The 16796-nt window shown below is 48.7% G+C and overlaps 1 protein-coding gene across 3 annotated transcripts in view; it reads left to right on the forward strand.

Moving 5' to 3' along the window:
* FARP1 (FERM, ARH/RhoGEF and pleckstrin domain protein 1) overlaps window positions 1–16796 on the forward strand; it is a 222512-nt gene that overhangs the window by 5243 nt on the left and 200473 nt on the right. The window contains exon 2 of one of the 3 annotated variants that reach the window (XM_060191790.1): window positions 22–163. The exons of the other annotated variants lie outside the window; for them this stretch is intronic. The gene's annotated coding sequence lies outside the window, so the exon portion shown is untranslated. The remainder of the gene's footprint in view (window positions 1–21; window positions 164–16796) is intronic. 3 annotated transcript variants of the gene reach the window in all.

The following is a 16796-nucleotide window of genomic DNA, read 5'->3' on the forward strand; positions in this document are numbered from 1 at the left end:
CGAAGCTTCCTCCCCCTGCAGGTGGAGACTGGGGGCTTGAATCTGTATCCGTGGTCACTAACGTGTGCCACCACCCAGCCTTGCTGGATCTTCTATTAAGGACACAGTCACTTGATATCTGCTCTCCAGTGTGTTCAAGCCATTTTACTCTCCTGCCTATGAGGTGAACACTCCAGCTACTGTAACTAACCCTCATCGACCCTGGAGAGTGAGTGTCTGTCTTCCTCATTTAGACCACAGCTGCTGTATCCCAGAGTCCACGTCATTGACTTGAGAGTGGGGGAAGCGGTTGTGTTCTTTCTTACCTAAACCTGAGGTGTTTTGTTTTTAAACTCATTTGAAAAAACATTTTTTATTCTTATTAGATAAATCTGTTACCCCAATGGGCTAGAGAGAAAAAAAAGTTATGAATCATTTTTTTCTTTCCAAGAATGAACTAAAATGGAGATCCCTACATTGTTACCTCCTGCCTATTTCACTGTGGACAAGTCACCAACATTCTCTCTCTGTCTCCCTCTCCCTGGCTCTCTCCCCCTTTCTGTCTCTCTCCCCTATATATCTCTTTCCTTTTTTAAAATGTGTTATTATCTCCACTTATTTATTTGATAGAGACAGCCAGAAATCAAGAGGCTGGGGGTGATAGAGAGGGAGAGAGACAGAGAGACACCTGCAGCACTGCTTTACCACTCAACCAAGCTTTCCTCCTGCAGCTAAACCCGAGTTTAAAAGGCATAAAAAAAAATAATAATAACTACGTTTAAAAACATACTGACAAGACTAGGATCACATAGCAGATTTTGAAAATCCCAAACGGAGTTGTTTGTGCTTTGACTTGCAGAAGAATTGTGGGGGAAGATGCAGTTTTGAAATGAATTGAAAAGCAGGGAGCCCTGGGTCAGAGGAGTAGGAAACATTTGCACAAGCTCAGTGCAGTGGGCGTGTAGATGGTTTTGAACTGGCCATAGTTCCCTCTGTTCCGGCAGGCACTCTATCTTGTTATCTGTGTATTTTATTTCCTGAAAGCAGAAGGAAGCATTGTCAGGTCAGAAAGCCCGTTTTCCTGGTTTCTGTGTCTCGTCCATAGAAGGTAAAGGAGCGTTGGTTGGCTGAATGAAAGTGTAGGTGAGGACGCCTCCGTGACTCTTTCGAACAAGGCAAGTTTCAAGACGGCGCCAAAGGTCATGAGTCGGCATTGAACCAGCCAGGTCAGCCCTGCTTCACCGGCTGCCTGTGGAACATTGGTCATTGACACCTTTTCTTTCCCCCACCCCCCAAATTCTGCTTCTTTAAAAAAATATTTTACTTCTTTATCTTGGATTGAGATTAGCAGAGGCCTAGCAAACTTGTTAGCTGCCCCTTTCTGAAGGGGTGAAGCAGAAAGAGCAGTCTAATCGTACCACTGCCGGACCAGGAAAAGAAAAAAATGGTGTAAACTAGATGCTAGTCCTGTGAGTGCTTATTTCAGAGACCTGGTATAGTGCAGAGGCTGGATTTCAGTATCTGTTTTGCTGATTCTCTCACTCTCTTTAAAAGAAAATGGTCACCACTCCCATCACCAAAGGTCTGTGACCCCCTCCCCTCCCCCACAGATAACACTGTAGTTCTCCCACAGCCTTGGAAATAGGCTGACGTTTTGGTTTTCTTCACATTTGTGCACTCAGTTGTCTATATTCCGCTTATGAGTGAAACCATTTTGTCGTTGTCTTTCATCTCCTGACTTGACTCACTAAGCATCAGCTGCTCCAGTTCCATCCACTTTATCCCAAAGGATGCATTGTCATCCCTTTTTCCTGTTGAGTATATGGATCACAACTTTTTAAATACAGTCTTCTGTCAAAGGGCATTCTGGTCATTTCCACGTTTTTTGCTGTTGTGAATAAAGCCGCTGTGAACGTGAGGGTGCCTGCGTCCCTTCAGATCAGTGTTAACATCTCTTGGGTGTACGCCTAGCAGTGGAATTGCTGGGTCCTATGGCATCTCCGTCTATCTGTTTAAGGAGTCTCCATGCTGTTCTCCATGGTGGTTGCACCAGTTTACATTCCCACCAGCAGTGCAGTAGAGTTCTTCTCTCCACATCCTCCCCAACACTTCTCTTGTTTTATTGATGGAGCCCATTCTCACAGGGGTGAGGTGGAACCTCAGTGTGGTTGCTAATTCTCTACATGGATATACAGTGACAATAACTAAAAGTTAAAATTGCAGGCCCATCTGAAAGACTTTGTAGATGTGGAGAACCCCCGCCCCAAGCTTCAGAGCATGTACAAGTTGTCTGTGGCTGCATGATAAATCACTCCTAAGTGACTTAAAACAGTAGTAGATATTTATTATCTTTTTGTGGGTCAGGGTTTGGGATTAGTCTAGATGGGCAGATCTTACTCAACTGTTTGTAGTAGTTAAAACAGGTGGACTAAAATATACTCTTCACGGGCTCCTTGGGCAGGCTGGTTGAGTGTTCTTCCAATATGGCCGCTAGCATCATTGAGCGAATTATCTGTGAGGACAACAAAGTAGAATTGCTAAGACTTTTTTATGACCTACCCTGAGAAGTCATACACTGTCATCTCTGCGGGATGCTTGGTCACACAGACCAGCAGCAAAAGGAAAGGCAGCCACACAAAGGTGTGAATGCCAGGAGGCAGGGTCTTTGGACGCCATCTTGAAAACTACCGTTGGACCATATGATTGAATCCCAGCTCTGCTGCTCAAAAGTTGCATGGTTGAAGGCAAGTCATGTGATTTCAGAGTCCTGGTTTCCTCTCATATTTGAAAGTGGAGATAGCAGTACTTACAGAAGAACCCCTATTTGGGATGCGAATCATAGATTCGAAATAACACGCTTGTGAAAATCCTGGTGACCAGAATTGGGGTGGGGTAAGATTTGTGATTTCTTTTTAAAATATATTTATTAATTATTTGGATAGAGACAGACATTGAGAGGGGAGGGGGGGAGAGAGACAGAGAGACACCTGCAGCCCTGCTTCATCAATCGTGAAGCTTTCCCCTGCAGGTGGGGACCAGGGGCTTGAACCTGCATCCTTGTGCACTGTTATGTGTGCGCTCAACCAGGTGTGCCACTGCCTGGCCCCCAGGATTTGGGATTGCTTTAGGGGAACTGAAGATGGTATATATTAAAAACTACAATATGATACTGCTTGTCATTCATCTTACCGGCCCCGAAGCTTTTCATCTCAGTGATGCAGAAGATCAACAAAACCCGGTAAGTGCGGATTTTATTTGGCAGAGGTGGTGTGTGTGCTCCTGTCCTTTCGCGTTCAGATTTTGTAGATCTTCATTTCTTTCCCTTTCCTGAAAGGGGAAATCTAACCACTGTGGATTAGCAAAGATCAAACTCCTCATCTGATGTTATTCTCAAAGCTTTATTTTTACAGTATCCCCCAACAATAAGGACAGCTCTGTCCTGCTGGAGGGACTCAGAGAGACACTTAGGAGCTTTGGAGTGTCAGCTCTCTACATTATGGTCTCCCTGTGGGCGGTGGGGTCAGGTAGTGTGACTGGGCTGACAGAGCTCACAGGTTATCATGTTTGGGGACCTTGGTTCAAGCCCCTGCATGGGGGAAGGTTTTTTTTTTAAAAAAAAAAATTTTTTTTTAATTAATTGTTTGTTTTCTCCTTTTGTTGTCCTTGTTGTTTATCATTGTTAATATTATTATTATTATTGTTGTTGGATAGGACAGAGAAATGAAGAGAGGAGGGGAAGACAGAAAGGGGGAGAGAAAGATAGATATCTGCAGACCTGCTTCACCACCTGTGAAGAGAACCTGCAGGTGGGGAGCGGGGGGCTCGAACTGGCGTCCTTATGCTGGTCCTTGTGCTTTGCGCCACGTGTGCTTCACCCGCTGCGCCACCGCCTGGCTCCCTGAGGGGGAAGGTTTTACAGGTAGTGGAGTAGGGCTGCAAGTATCTCTCTTACTCTCTGTCTCACCCCCTTTCTTTGACTCTCTCCCTAGCAACCTCTCTCTCTCTGTCTCTCTCCCTGTCTCTCTCTCTCTCTCTCTCCCTCTCCTCTTCTCTCTCTCTCTCCTCCTCTATCAAGAAGACAGAAAGAGGAAAAATACGGCCACTGAGAATGGTGGAATTGGGCAGGCCCTGAGCCCCAGCAATAACACTGGTGGCAATAAATAAAATAATTAATTAAAAATTAAAAAAAAGAAAGAAAATGTGTTCTGGTAATGTAATTTAAAAATGCATTCATTGAAGGGTTTTTTGTTTTTTTTTTAACACACATTCCAAAATTAAAAATAAAGTGAGTGACACATCAAGTACCTGTGAAACAAATTTTGTCTTTTTATCGCCAAAGCCCTGCTCAGCTCTGCATTATGGTGTGGGGGGATTGAACCTGGGACGTTGGAGCCTCAGGCTTGAGAGTCTTTGCATAACCGTTTTGCTATCAAAACTTATTCCAAAAAGCGGCTTCCGTTAGCACAGGCCTGCCCGTTGGCAGAATTACACTGAATTCAGGCCCTCAGTGAGGGTTTAGACACTTGGAGCAGGAAAACGTGTCACGTGGCCAGAGTCTGGCTCCCCAAACCGTGACTCAGTCCTGTTCCTGTGCTGCTGAGGACGCTGACACTGTGCCCTCCCGGTGGACTGAGAAGGTCATTTATTGATTCAGCCCGGAGTGTCGTGGCTTCACCTAGTGAGCTGCTTCTTTCTGCTGAGTGAATTCAGCCTCCGTGTTCCCACCCCCAAACATCCGATGTCATCAAACACAGATCAGTTCCCTCTGACTTTTTTTTTTTTTTTTTTTTTTTTTAGAACCTCCCAGAACTTTCCTTTCTGACATGGTTGGGATGTGTGAGAATAATGTCTCTCTGGGGGCCGGGTGGTCGCACACCTGGTTGAGCGCACATGTTACACAATGCGTAAGGACCTGGGTTCATGTCCCCAGTCCCCGCCTGCAGGAGGAAAGCTTCTCTGTCTCCCCACAACATCTTGATTTCTGGCGGTCTCTATCCAATGAGTGAAGATCGTAAGTGCAGCTTAGTGTCACCCTGTTCTGCTGTGACAGAAGAGTGCCCCCAGGAATAGGCTGCTTTTCTCCAGATGCTGCTGACCAGGAGTGTTTTCTAAATTTTGCCCTCAATATAATCTGTGTGGTCAGAATTTCCCGGAACGAGTGTCCTTGCATTTAGAAGTCACCAACTACATTATTTTAGCGGAGGAAAATAGACTTCTAATAAAATATATTATTATTATTATTAGTTTAGCGAAAGGTAGATACAGAGGGAAAGATACAGAGAGAGACCAGAGCTCACTGCTCAATTCTGGCTTCTGGTGGTGCTGGGGATTGAATCTGGGACTTTGGACTTTGGCACCTCAGGCGTAAGAGGCTTTTGCAAGAACTGTTCTGCTGTTCCCGCATCCCAGCAAGTAGATCTTTTTCAGAAAGAGAATTTTCTCCCCCACAGAGGCATCCCAGTCCGCCCCCATGAGTGAGTGAGCAGTCTTGTGAAGTTTACTCTGTGGACCGAAAACCAGCTGGAGGACTGACACCATCCTCTCTGAGATCATTTTTTCTCCCTCAGAGTTTCCAGGACACAAGAAAGGGGAGACGGCCTTGGAAAGGGACCTTCTGCCCGTGCGGTTTTGATGGTCTGTGCTCCTCCTCCCTGAGAGGCGAGATGATTCATCAGTGTGAGCCTGGGCCTGGGGACTGAGCACTGGGCAGCAGCAGTGAACCCCCAGGTCCAGAGGTGGCAGAGGGAGGGCTCAGCTCTGGTGACGGGGACATCCAGGGGGACAGCTGCTTCTCCCACATGTGCAGTTTAGCAAGCACAGCAGGGGCAGGAAACTGTTGCAATGGGTCACTCCCTTATACCTTTTTTTTTTTTTCCTCCAGGGTTATCGGTGAGGCTCAGGCTTGCACCACAAAATCACTGCTCCTAGAGGCTATTTTTTCCCCCTTTGTTGCTCTTGTTGTTTGATCGTTGCTGTGGTTACGTCATTGTTGGATAGGACCGAGAGAAGTGGAGAGAATAAGGGAAGACAGAGAGGGGGAGAGAAAGATAGACACCTTCAGACCTGCTTCACCGCTCATGAAGCAACCCCCTGCAGGTGGGGAGCCAGAGGTTCGAACCACAATCCTTACGTGGGTCCTTGCACTTCGCACCATGTGCGCTTAACCCACTGTGCTACCGCCTGCCCCCCTTAAATCATCTTTTTTTAAAAAATTTTTATTTATTCCCTTTTGTTGCCTTTGTTGTTTTATTGTTGTAGTTATTGTTGTTGTTATTGTCATTGTTGAATAGGACAGAGAGAAATGGAGAGAGGAGGGGAAGACAGAGGAGGAGAGAAAGATAAGACACCAACAGACCTGCTTCACCGCTCATGAAGCAAACCCCCTGCAGGTGGGGAGCCAGGGGCTCGAACCCGGATCCTTATTCCGGTCCATAAGCTTTGCGGCACCTGCGCTTAACCCTCTGTGCTACCGTCCAACTCCCTTAAATCATCTTTATTCATTGGACAGAGACAGCCAGAAATCAAGAAGGAAGGGGGAGATAGAGAGGGAGAGAGACAGAGAGACACCTGCAGCCCTGCTTCACCACTCGTGAAGCTTTCCTCTGCTTCATGACTGGGGGCTCGAACCTGGGACCTTGTGCACTGGAACATATGTGCTCAACCAGGTGCAGCACCACTTGGCCCCTCCCCCCCTTAATCTATTTTAAAAACTACTTATTTGTTTTGGATAGAGACAGAAAATGAGAGGGAAGAAGGAGATAGAGAGGGGAAGAGGAGAGACACCTGCAGCCCTGCTTCACCACTCGTGAAGCTTCCTCTCTGCAGGTGGGGGGACCCGGCCACTCATCCAGACACAAGCACCGGACAGGCCACCGCGGGCACTGCAGGGTGAGGTGGCACTGAGGACCCGTGTTCTGGCTTTGACTTGGAAGCAGGGGGTGGGGGACACTGGGTGTGACAGACACTGTGTGGCCCGGGTTTCCTTTTGCATCTGTGCTCTTGGCTCATGTGTTTGCTGGTGACTTGGGCTGTGAGGGAGGCTGCAACTCCATGTCACTGGGAGGGGAGGTGGAATGGGGGCCGGGGACAGGCAGCTGAGAGTTAAAAGAACGGGACTCAGAGTCACTCCTGAGTGACAAGGGGCTTCCTTAGTCCCCACCCCATTCTCTGTGGCTCCTGTGACCTTCTCGTAGTCACACCCTGAACAAGGACACCTGAAGCATCCTCTTAAATAGAGTTTTTTTTTTCTTTTCTTTTTTCTTTTTTGCCTCCAGGGGTATTTCTGGGGCTCGGTGCCTGCACCACAAATCCACTGCTCCTGGAGGCTATTTTTTCCCCCTTGCTCCGGGTCCCGAGCAAACGGAAACGGAGCCTATAATTTGAAGTCAGACTCTTGTCTTTACTTTAAAATCGAGTCTGTTGTTCTGCTTCTCCCTTGTAAAGTTTTCGTTCCTTCGTGAAAGTTGTTTTTGAGAAATCTTGAAAAAAAAAAAGATTTATTTATTCATTTATCAGGTGAGAGAATGAAAGGGAGAAGCAGCACATTATCCTGAGGACCCTTGTTTGAGCCCCCAGTTCCCACCTGCTTCGAGAACCATGAAGTGGTGCTGCAGGTGTCTCTCTTCTGTCTCCCCTGCCCTCTTGATTTCTCTGTACTTCTGTCTCCCCTGCCCTCTTGATTTCTCTGTACTTCTGTCTCCCCTGCCCTCTTGATTTCTCTGTACTTCTGTCTCCCCTGCCCTCTTGATTTCTCTGTACTTCTGTCTCCCCTGCCCTCTTGATTTCTCTGTACTTCTGTCTCCCCTGCCCTCTTGATTTCTCTGTACTTCTGTCTCCCCTGCCCTCTTGATTTCTCTGTACTTCTGTCTCCCCTGCCCTCTTGATTTCTCTGTACTTCTGTCTCCCCTGCCCTCTTGATTTCTCTGTACTTCTGTCTCCCCTGCCCTCTTGATTTCTCTGTACTTCTGTCTCCCCTGCCCTCTTGATTTCTCTGTACTTCTGTCTCCCCTGCCCTCTTGATTTCTCTGTACTTCTGTCTCCCCTGCCCTCTTGATTTCTCTGTACTTCTGTCTCCCCTGCCCTCTTGATTTCTCTGTACTTCTGTCTCCCCTGCCCTCTTGATTTCTCTGTACTTCTGTCTCCCCTGCCCTCTTGATTTCTCTGTACTTCTGTCTCCCCTGCCCTCTTGATTTCTCTGTACTTCTGTCTCCCCTGCCCTCTTGATTTCTCTGTACTTCTGTCTCCCCTGCCCTCTTGATTTCTCTGTACTTCTGTCTCCCCTGCCCTCTTGATTTCTCTGTACTTCTGTCTCCCCTGCCCTCTTGATTTCTCTGTACTTCTGTCTCCCCTGCCCTCTTGATTTCTCTGTACTTCTGTCTCCCCTGCCCTCTTGATTTCTCTGTACTTCTGTCTCCCCTGCCCTCTTGATTTCTCTGTACTTCTGTCTCCCCTGCCCTCTTGATTTCTCTGTACTTCTGTCTCCCCTGCCCTCTTGATTTCTCTGTACTTCTGTCTCCCCTGCCCTCTTGATTTCTCTGTACTTCTGTCTCCCCTGCCCTCTTGATTTCTCTGTACTTCTGTCTCCCCCTGCCCTCTTGATTTCTCTGTACTTCTGTCTCCCCTTCCCTCTTGATTTCTCTGTACTTCTGTCTCCCCTTCCCTCTTGATTTCTCTGTACTTCTGTCTCCCCCTTCCCTCTTGATTTCTCTGTACTTCTGTCTCCCCTTCCCTCTTGATTTCTCTGTCCTGTCAAATTATAAAAAAAGGGGGGAGAGGATGGCTGTTAGGAGCAGTGGATTCATCTGAGTCCTACTGATAATTCTGGTGGCAGTGAGAAAGAAAGAGAGAGAGAGAGATGGAGAGAGAACACCTTATGCTCAGCTGTGACATAAGGTGATTCCAGGGATTGAACCCAGGACCTCTTAGGCCTCAGGCATACCAGTAGGTGCTCTAACTGGCTAAACTGTTTCCCAACCCAGAGGAAAAACATTGGGTACTCAGGGGATAACATAGAGGTTATGCAAAAACTTCCAGTCCTGAGGCTCTGAGGTCCGATCCGATCCCCTGCACCACTGTGAGCCTCTGCCCTCTGCCCCCAGCTCTCCGACAGGTGTTTGCTGACAGGTCACCACTGTCCAGAGATGGTCCCCGGTCCCAGCTGGAGTGTCCCCTAGCCTCAGCCCAGCCACCACCCCTGTGCTTGGGTCCCCGGCCTCCTCCACGGACCGGGGCTGCCCTGGTGAGCTCCCCTGCCCCCATTGTAAGTTATCATCTCTCTCTTCTAATTCTTTTAATATTTATTTATTTATTTCCTTTTTGTTGCCCTTGTTATTTTTATTGTTGTAGTTATTATTGATTGTTGTCATTGTTGGATAGGACAGAGAGAAATGGAGAGAGGAGGGGAAGACAGAAAGGTGGAGAGAGAGAAAGATAGACACCTGCAGACCTGCTTCACCGCCTGTGAAGCGACTCCCCTGTAGGTGGGGAACCGGGGGCTCGAACCGGGATCCTTATGCCGGTCCTTGCGTTTTGTGCCACGTGCGCTTAACCTGTTGCGCTACTGCCTGACTCCCCATCTCTCTCTTCTTAAGGAAATATATTGTTTTATCAAATTATTAAATCACTGTGTTGGGCTTTTATTTAAATCACTGTTCTTTTCTTTTGAGAGAGGTAGAGGTTGATATATTACAGCACTGAAGCAGATCAGACAGATGATTCAGGTGAGCTGTTTTTCCATAAAGATTTATTCTGTTTCTTTTGTATGAGGTAGGGTTTCTTTCTTTTTTGAGCTGGGGAGACAGCATCATGGTTCTGCAAGTCTTTCATGCCTGAGGCGCTGAAGTCCCAGGTTCAGTCCCCTGTACCACCATAAGCCACAGCTGAGCAGGGCTCTGGTCTCGGTTGGTCGGTCTACCCCCCTCACTCCCGCACGTGCGTGCGCGCGCGCACACACACACACACACACACACACACACACACACTCTAAAAGAAAATAAAATAGTTTTAAAAATTGTCTTCCCCTCCCATTTTCATTTGATAGAAAAATCAAGAGGGAAATGGGAGATAAAGAATGAGAGACAGACAGACACCTGCAGCACTGCCTCACCACTTGTGAAGCATCCCCTTAAATAGAGTTTTTTTTCTTTTTTTCTTTTTTGCCTCTAGGGTTATTGCTGGGGCTCGGTGCCTGCACCACAAATCCACTACTCCTAGAGGCTATTTTTCCCCCTTTTGTTGCCCTTGTTGTTTTATCATTGTTGTGGTTATTATGATTGTTGTTATTGATGTCATTGTTAGGACAGAGAGAAATGGAGAGAAGAGAGGAAGACAGAGGGGGAGAGAAAGAGGGACACCTGCAGACCTGCTTCACCGCCTGTGAAGTGAGTCCCCTGCAGGTGGGCAGCCTGGGGCTCAAACTGGGATCCTTCCTCCAGTCTTTGCGCTTGGTGCCATGTGTGCTTAACCCACTGTGCTACTGCCTGACCCCCAAAATAATTTCTTACGAGGATTTCGGGGAGAGAGGAGCCAGAGCACCGCCCTGTGCATGCAACCAAAAGATCCAGCCAGAAGCCTGAGATGTGCAAGTCCTGCACTCTATAGCTGAGCTGTGCCTTCCCCCCCACCCCCTGGCAATTTTAGGTGAGGAAGGGGACAAAAATCCAGCAGGTACCCATCTTCGCCCAGCCTCTTTGCCGCCACGCACAGCCTTCCCACCGACATCCTGCTTTTCCCTTCATTTTTAGATTCTTATTTTTACAAGGGTGAGACCACCCCCTCCCCTCCTCTGGCCGTGTTTTGAGTGATTTCTCCTTCTCTGCTCCTTCCATTCTGAGGTCGGGGTCATTTCCGGCTGACCTTTCCTCTGGGAGTGGAGCTGGGGGCGCGACTGGGGAAGCTCCGGAGGCCCTGCTCAGAGGCTGCCCGGAATGTTCTTAGAAGGAGCCAGGGCCGTGCGGGGGCCCCCTTTCCCTTATCTCTGGGTTTGTCTACTCGATGGCCTGGCCTTTGGATGCCCTGTTGTGTTGAGAGCAGAGAGGACTGGGAGCTGCAGCAGGGCTGTGTGCAGGAGTCCCGGGTGACAGAAAGCACCCCACTTGGCAGTGGCCATTCCTGGAGGGGTGTCGCCTGTATGTGTGTGTGTGTGTGCGCGTGTGTGTGCATGTGTGTGTGGTGGGAGGTGGAGGGGTTGCAGAATGCTGCAGGAGGGGCGGGGAACCCCACAGTGCTCGCAGAGGACTTTATTTCCTCTCCCTTTTGAAATCTCAGAGACCGAAAGAGAGGAGAGCCTACACAACACCACCCCACCATTATTGGAGCTTCCCCCGGTGCTGTGCGTGGGGCTCCCATGCGGTGCTGGTTACTCTGAACCCCAGTCCCCATGCGAGGTGAGGTGGGCAGTCCACTGGGCGAGCAGTTTCCCAGGCCCCCCCCAGAACCCCCTTTCTGCTTACGTGTTCAGGCCTGTGAACTTTCCCTGGCACAGGGCCAGGCCAGTTGTCAGAGGTCGTTAAATCCTTTTAAAGTAAAAGTAATTTATTTAGTTCAGGTCCTGGAACACGATGGCAGAGGAGGACCTAGTGGGGATTGAATTATGTAGGAATCTGAGAAATGTTATGCATGTACAAACTGTTGTATTTTACTGTCAACTGTAAACCATTAATCCCCCCAAGAAAAAATTTAAAAAAATATATTTTACTTATTGGATAGAGACAGAGAAATGGAGAGGGAGGGGGAAGTGAGAGAGGGAGACACCTTCACCTCTGCTTCACAACTCCTGAAGCTTCCCCCCTGCAGGTGGGGGCCGGGGGCTTGAACCCGGGTCCTTGTGCTTGGTAACACACTCCCTCTACCAGGTGCGCCACGGCCCTGCCCCTCTTTAAATCCTTGTTGAGTGGAGGATGGGGAGCCTTCTTGGGGCTTCCTGGGCAGGTGACCTTGAGCTTTTCCACCTGGGGCTGTTGCCTCTGGAGGAGCCGGAGATTCACGCCCACAGACCTGACTGGCAAGTCCAGAGGATTCAGGCCGCTTCTGTTGTGAACTTAGTGCCTCCCATAGCCTTCTGAGAAGTTACAGCTCCTTTAACCCCGAGCCGCAGCTCCAGGGAGACCCCGAGCCACCCCTCTCCCCTCCCCCTCCCCCTTAATATGGGGCTCCTGCCTCTACTGATAACAAAACTATGCATCTGTGTTTAGATGGGGCCTGCCAGGAAACCAGCACACATTGAATGAGAGTGGGGTTTTCTTTCTTTCTTTTTTTTATAATTTTTTTAAATATTTATTTTATTTTCCCTTTTGTTGCCCTTGTTTTTTATTGTTGTTGTAGTTATTATTGTTGTTGTTATTTATGTCATTGTTAGATAGGACAGAGAGAAATGGAGAGAGGAGGGGAAGACCGAGGGGGAGAGAAAGACACCTGCAGACCTGCTTCACCGCCTGTGAAGTGCCTCCCCTGCAGGTGGGGAGCCAGGGACTCGAACAGGGATCCTTGCGCTGGTCTTTGGGCTATGTCTTTGAGCTTAACCTGCTGCGCTACCGCCTGACCCCCTGAGAACGGGCTTTTCTTGCCTTAAGTCAGAAACAGTGGGAACACTCAGACAGTCCCTGCTCACTCCTCCCCCAGCTCCAGCCCTGGTCTCCTGCCCTCAGGTGTCCTCAGCTCAGCTCAGCTCAGCTCAGCTCAGCTCAGCTCCCAGCCCCACCTGCTGCCATGCTCCCTCCCTCCCAGCCCTTCCTCTCCTGTTATCTCTGGCCCAGAGTCCAAGATTAGGTTCCAGGTCTCCTCCTGTGCAGTCACTTCTCTTTCTTTTTTTCTTTCTTTCTTCCTTTCTTTCTTCCTTTCTTCCTTTCTTCCTTTCTTTCTTTCTTTCTTTCTTTCTTTCTTTCCTTCCTCCTTCCTTCCTTCCTTCCTTCCTTCCTTCCTCTCTCTCTGTCTCTTTTTTCTTTCCTCCTTTCCTTCTTTCAGGAATTCTGGGAAATCGATCTTGTCACACCCCCTTCTTCATTCTCGAGGATCAGGAAGCCAAGGTGACAGCTTTGTGACAGTGACCAATAACGCTGTGAGCGGCCAAGGCCCCGTGCAAATCAGGAGCTTGGAGATTTTACCCACTTGGAAAAACCAAGGAGATATTAGGGGCCCAGGATATGCCGTTAGTGCCCCTGCCCCCCTTGCTGCTTCCCCAGTGCAGCCTCGGGGCTGCCCTGTCCTTGAGATCAGCCTCCTCCAGGTGGGTGTCGAGGCACCTGCTGGGGTGCTCGGCTCTCTCAGGCCAGGATACTGCTGGTGATACATACTATGGCACCCCACTAGCTCGCTCTCCCCCATCCTCCCTTCCTCTTGTCTTTTCCTGTTTTATTTCTTCCTTTTCTTCCTCTCTTTCTTCTTCTGTCTTTCTCCCTTTATTTTAAATTTTGTCTGTTTGTTACTGGATAGAGACAGAGAGAAATTGAGAGGGGAGGGGAGAGAGAGAGGGAGAGAGACAGAGAGACACCTGCAGCCCTGCTTCACCACTTTTGAAGTTTTCCCTCTGCAGGTGGGGACCAGGGGCTTGAACCTGGGTCCTTGTGTACTGTAATGTGAGTGCTTAACCAGATGTGCCACCTCCTGACCCGTTTCCTTCCTTCCTTCCTTCCTTCCTTCCTTCCTTCCTTCCTTCCTTCCTTCCTTCCTTCCCTCCTTCCCTTTCTTCCCTTTCTTCCTAGAGCCAGAGCAGCACTCAGCACATGCAAGGCCCCAGGGATTGAACTTGACACCTCATACTAGAGAGTCCAAGATTTTATTCACTGAGCCACCTCCCAGTGAAAGGTGTTCTTGACACATCCAGATCTCAGGGCATAGAGCACGTGGGAGAAGGTCAGGAAGCCGGCACATGGATGCTTTGCCTCTGCTAATATTTGCTGATCTGCCGCCGACTCTGGCCTGTGGGGGGAGGGGGGCACCGGTCAGGGTAGTCAGCCAGCAGCTGGTGAACATCTGGATTCTGTTTACCTGGCTCCCACAGAGCACCGAGGCTGGGACTCTTGTTTGGAGAATGTGGAAAAAGGCAATTTCCTTTGCGGCTCAGAGAGAACCCGGGAGTCTGGGAGCTACTGGAGGGTTTATGCTGAAGTCAGATCCTCTCCCTCTCCTACTGAATTGAATCTTGAATCTTACCTTGTTTGATGATAGGTTTCATTTCTTTAACTTTTTTTTTTTTTTTTTTTTTTGCCTCCAGGGTTATCGCTGGGGCTGGGTGCCTGCACTACGAATCCACTGCTCTTGGAGGCCATTTTTTCCATTTTGTTGCCCTTGTTGTTGTTAATGTTATTGTTGCCATTGCTGTTGTTGTTGGATAGGACAGAGAGAAATTGAGAGAGGAGGGGAAGACAGAGAGGAGAGGAAAGATAGACACCTGCAGACCTGCTTCACCGCTTGTGAAGTGACTCCCCCTGCAGTTGGGGAGCCGGGGGCTCGAACCGGGATCCTTGAGCCAGTCCTTGAGCTTCGTACCACTTGCTACCATCCGACCCCCTGATATATCTGTATCTGTATCCGTATCTGTATCCGCATCCATATCCATATATCTATATATCTATATCCATATCCGTATATCTATATATCTAATGTTATTTATTTTTTCCCTTTTGTTGCCCTTGTTGTTTATCGTTGCTGTTGTTATTATTGCTGTCATTGTTGGATAGGACAGAGAGAAATGGAGAGAGGAGGGGAAGACAGAGAGGGGGAGAGAAAGACAGACACCTGCAGACCTGCTTCACCGCCTGTGAAGCGAACCCCCTGTAGGTGGGGAACCGGGGGCTTGAACTGGGATCTTGATGCCGGTGTGTGCACTTTCCACCACATGTGTTTAACCCGCTGCACCACCGCCTGGCTCCCATGATTGATTTAAAAAAATTTTTTTTTTAATCTTTTTTTATTTATTGGATAGAGACAGCCAGATAAAGATAAGGAAGGGAATGATAGGGAGAGAGATGGAGAGACACCTGCAGCCCTGCTTCACCACTCATGAAGCTTTCCCCCTACAGTGGGGGCTGGGGGCTTGAACCCAGGTCCTTGTGCATTGTAACATGTGCGCTCAACCAGGTGCTCCACCAGCCAGCCCCGATTGATATTTTTTAATGACAGCTAGAGACAGACAGACAGAGAGGCTAGAGCTCCACACAGCTCTGGCTGATGTTGGTGCTGGGGATTGAACCTGGGACTTGAGAGCCTCAGGCATGAGAGTCTCTGCAGAACCGTGATGCTGTCTCCCCAGCCCTTGTTCTGAATCTTCTTCCTGTTCCTGTGGAGCCCTGCCTCGGTACATGGGGAGCAGTGGGCCAGTTGTTTGGCGGCCTGGAGGGTGGGGGTGGGGACTGGGCAGAAGATCTAGAAACAACCAGCTGGTGCCTAGAGCATCTCGAAAAGAAGCAAATGTGTGTGTGGCAGGGGCGGGGGGCGGGGTATCGATTGGCCAGGAGACGCGGTGGTCAGAGACATCAGCTGCCAAGAGACAGGGAACCCCGGGGTCTGTCTGCAGTCTGGCAGGAGTCACACCGTGCCCTCTCACCTGGCCTGTGTGTAAGCCCTCTGCCAGGTGATGGGGGTCCTCTTCTTTGGAAGGTAATGGTGTCTGTCCTCGCTTTTCTGCTGGGCTGCTAAGACTGTTCAGGAGGGATGCATGGGCCCGTTGGCGAACCAGAGGGCCTTCTTCAAAACTTCTTTAAATTTGACCCTCAGCCTCGCCCTCCCCAGCCCCTCACTCAGACTCTGATAGGTCATTCTCCAGACTGGGTGCTGTGTTGTCATTCAGGGTGTGTCTTCACTGGCCTCCTTACCCGGATCCACTCTCCGCTGGGTTTTGTGTCTTTTGGCTTCATGGTTTGTGCCATTGTTTTGATGGATGGCATGTATACTCGAGTAACTTTCTCAGAAGGGTGCCAGGGAACTGTTTAAGCAACGTATTTAGGGGCTGAGGTGGTGGCATACCTGCTTGAGCACACATGTGACAGGGAGCCAGGACCTGGGTTCAAGCCCCTGGTCCCCACCTGCAGGCTGTAGGTATCTCTCTTGCTCTCCTTCTCCCTATCCCCTCTAAATGTCTCTGGCTCTATCCAAAATAAATAAAATATTGACATATATATGTACAAGTAAGCATGTCTTTAATGAATGCTGAGATTTGCCCGATAATTCTGTTACATACGTAATGAAAACTTGAAATATCCTTTTTTCATTATCTCCTTTTCTCTCTCTTTCTCCCATCATTCTTTTGTTCCTTTCTTCCTTCCTCCTTTTTCCTTCTTTCTTTTCTACCAGGACTTCCTTAATTTTCTTTTTTCTTTCTCTCCCCGCCCCCCTCCCCCCCCGTAGAGGGAGAGACAGAGAGAACAGAGAGAGGAAGAGAGACACCAGGACAGTTCCACTGCTTGTGAAGTTTCTGCTTTGCGTGTCACTGCCATGTGGTGGTTGGGGGCCTTTGAACCTGGGTCTTCACACATGGCAAAAGTGTGCATTCTAGTAGGTGATCTATTTTTCCTCTAATTTTCCTCCCTGAAAATGTCATTCTTAAAATTTTGAAACTTTTTTCCCCACTGTCTTCTAGCATTCTTGTGTGTGATCCCTACCCCCCTCTTTGTTTTGTTTTGTCCTTCCTCTTTGGGACATTTTAGAATTTTCACTTGAGTTCTCATATTTTAAAGTCTCACAGTTTTTTGGCATATTTCTCAGAGAGACCTTCTAGAATTGTGCAGGGCATTGCTCTTTCATCTTATCTCTAAGACCCTTATCGATCAGTCTGGGGGTAGTTCTGCAGTTAAAAAAAAAACAAAACAAAAAACTAATAATAA

The sequence above is a fragment of the Erinaceus europaeus genome, chromosome 5 (assembly GCF_950295315.1).
Source record: "Erinaceus europaeus chromosome 5, mEriEur2.1, whole genome shotgun sequence".
NCBI classification, from domain to species: domain Eukaryota; kingdom Metazoa; phylum Chordata; class Mammalia; order Eulipotyphla; family Erinaceidae; genus Erinaceus; species Erinaceus europaeus.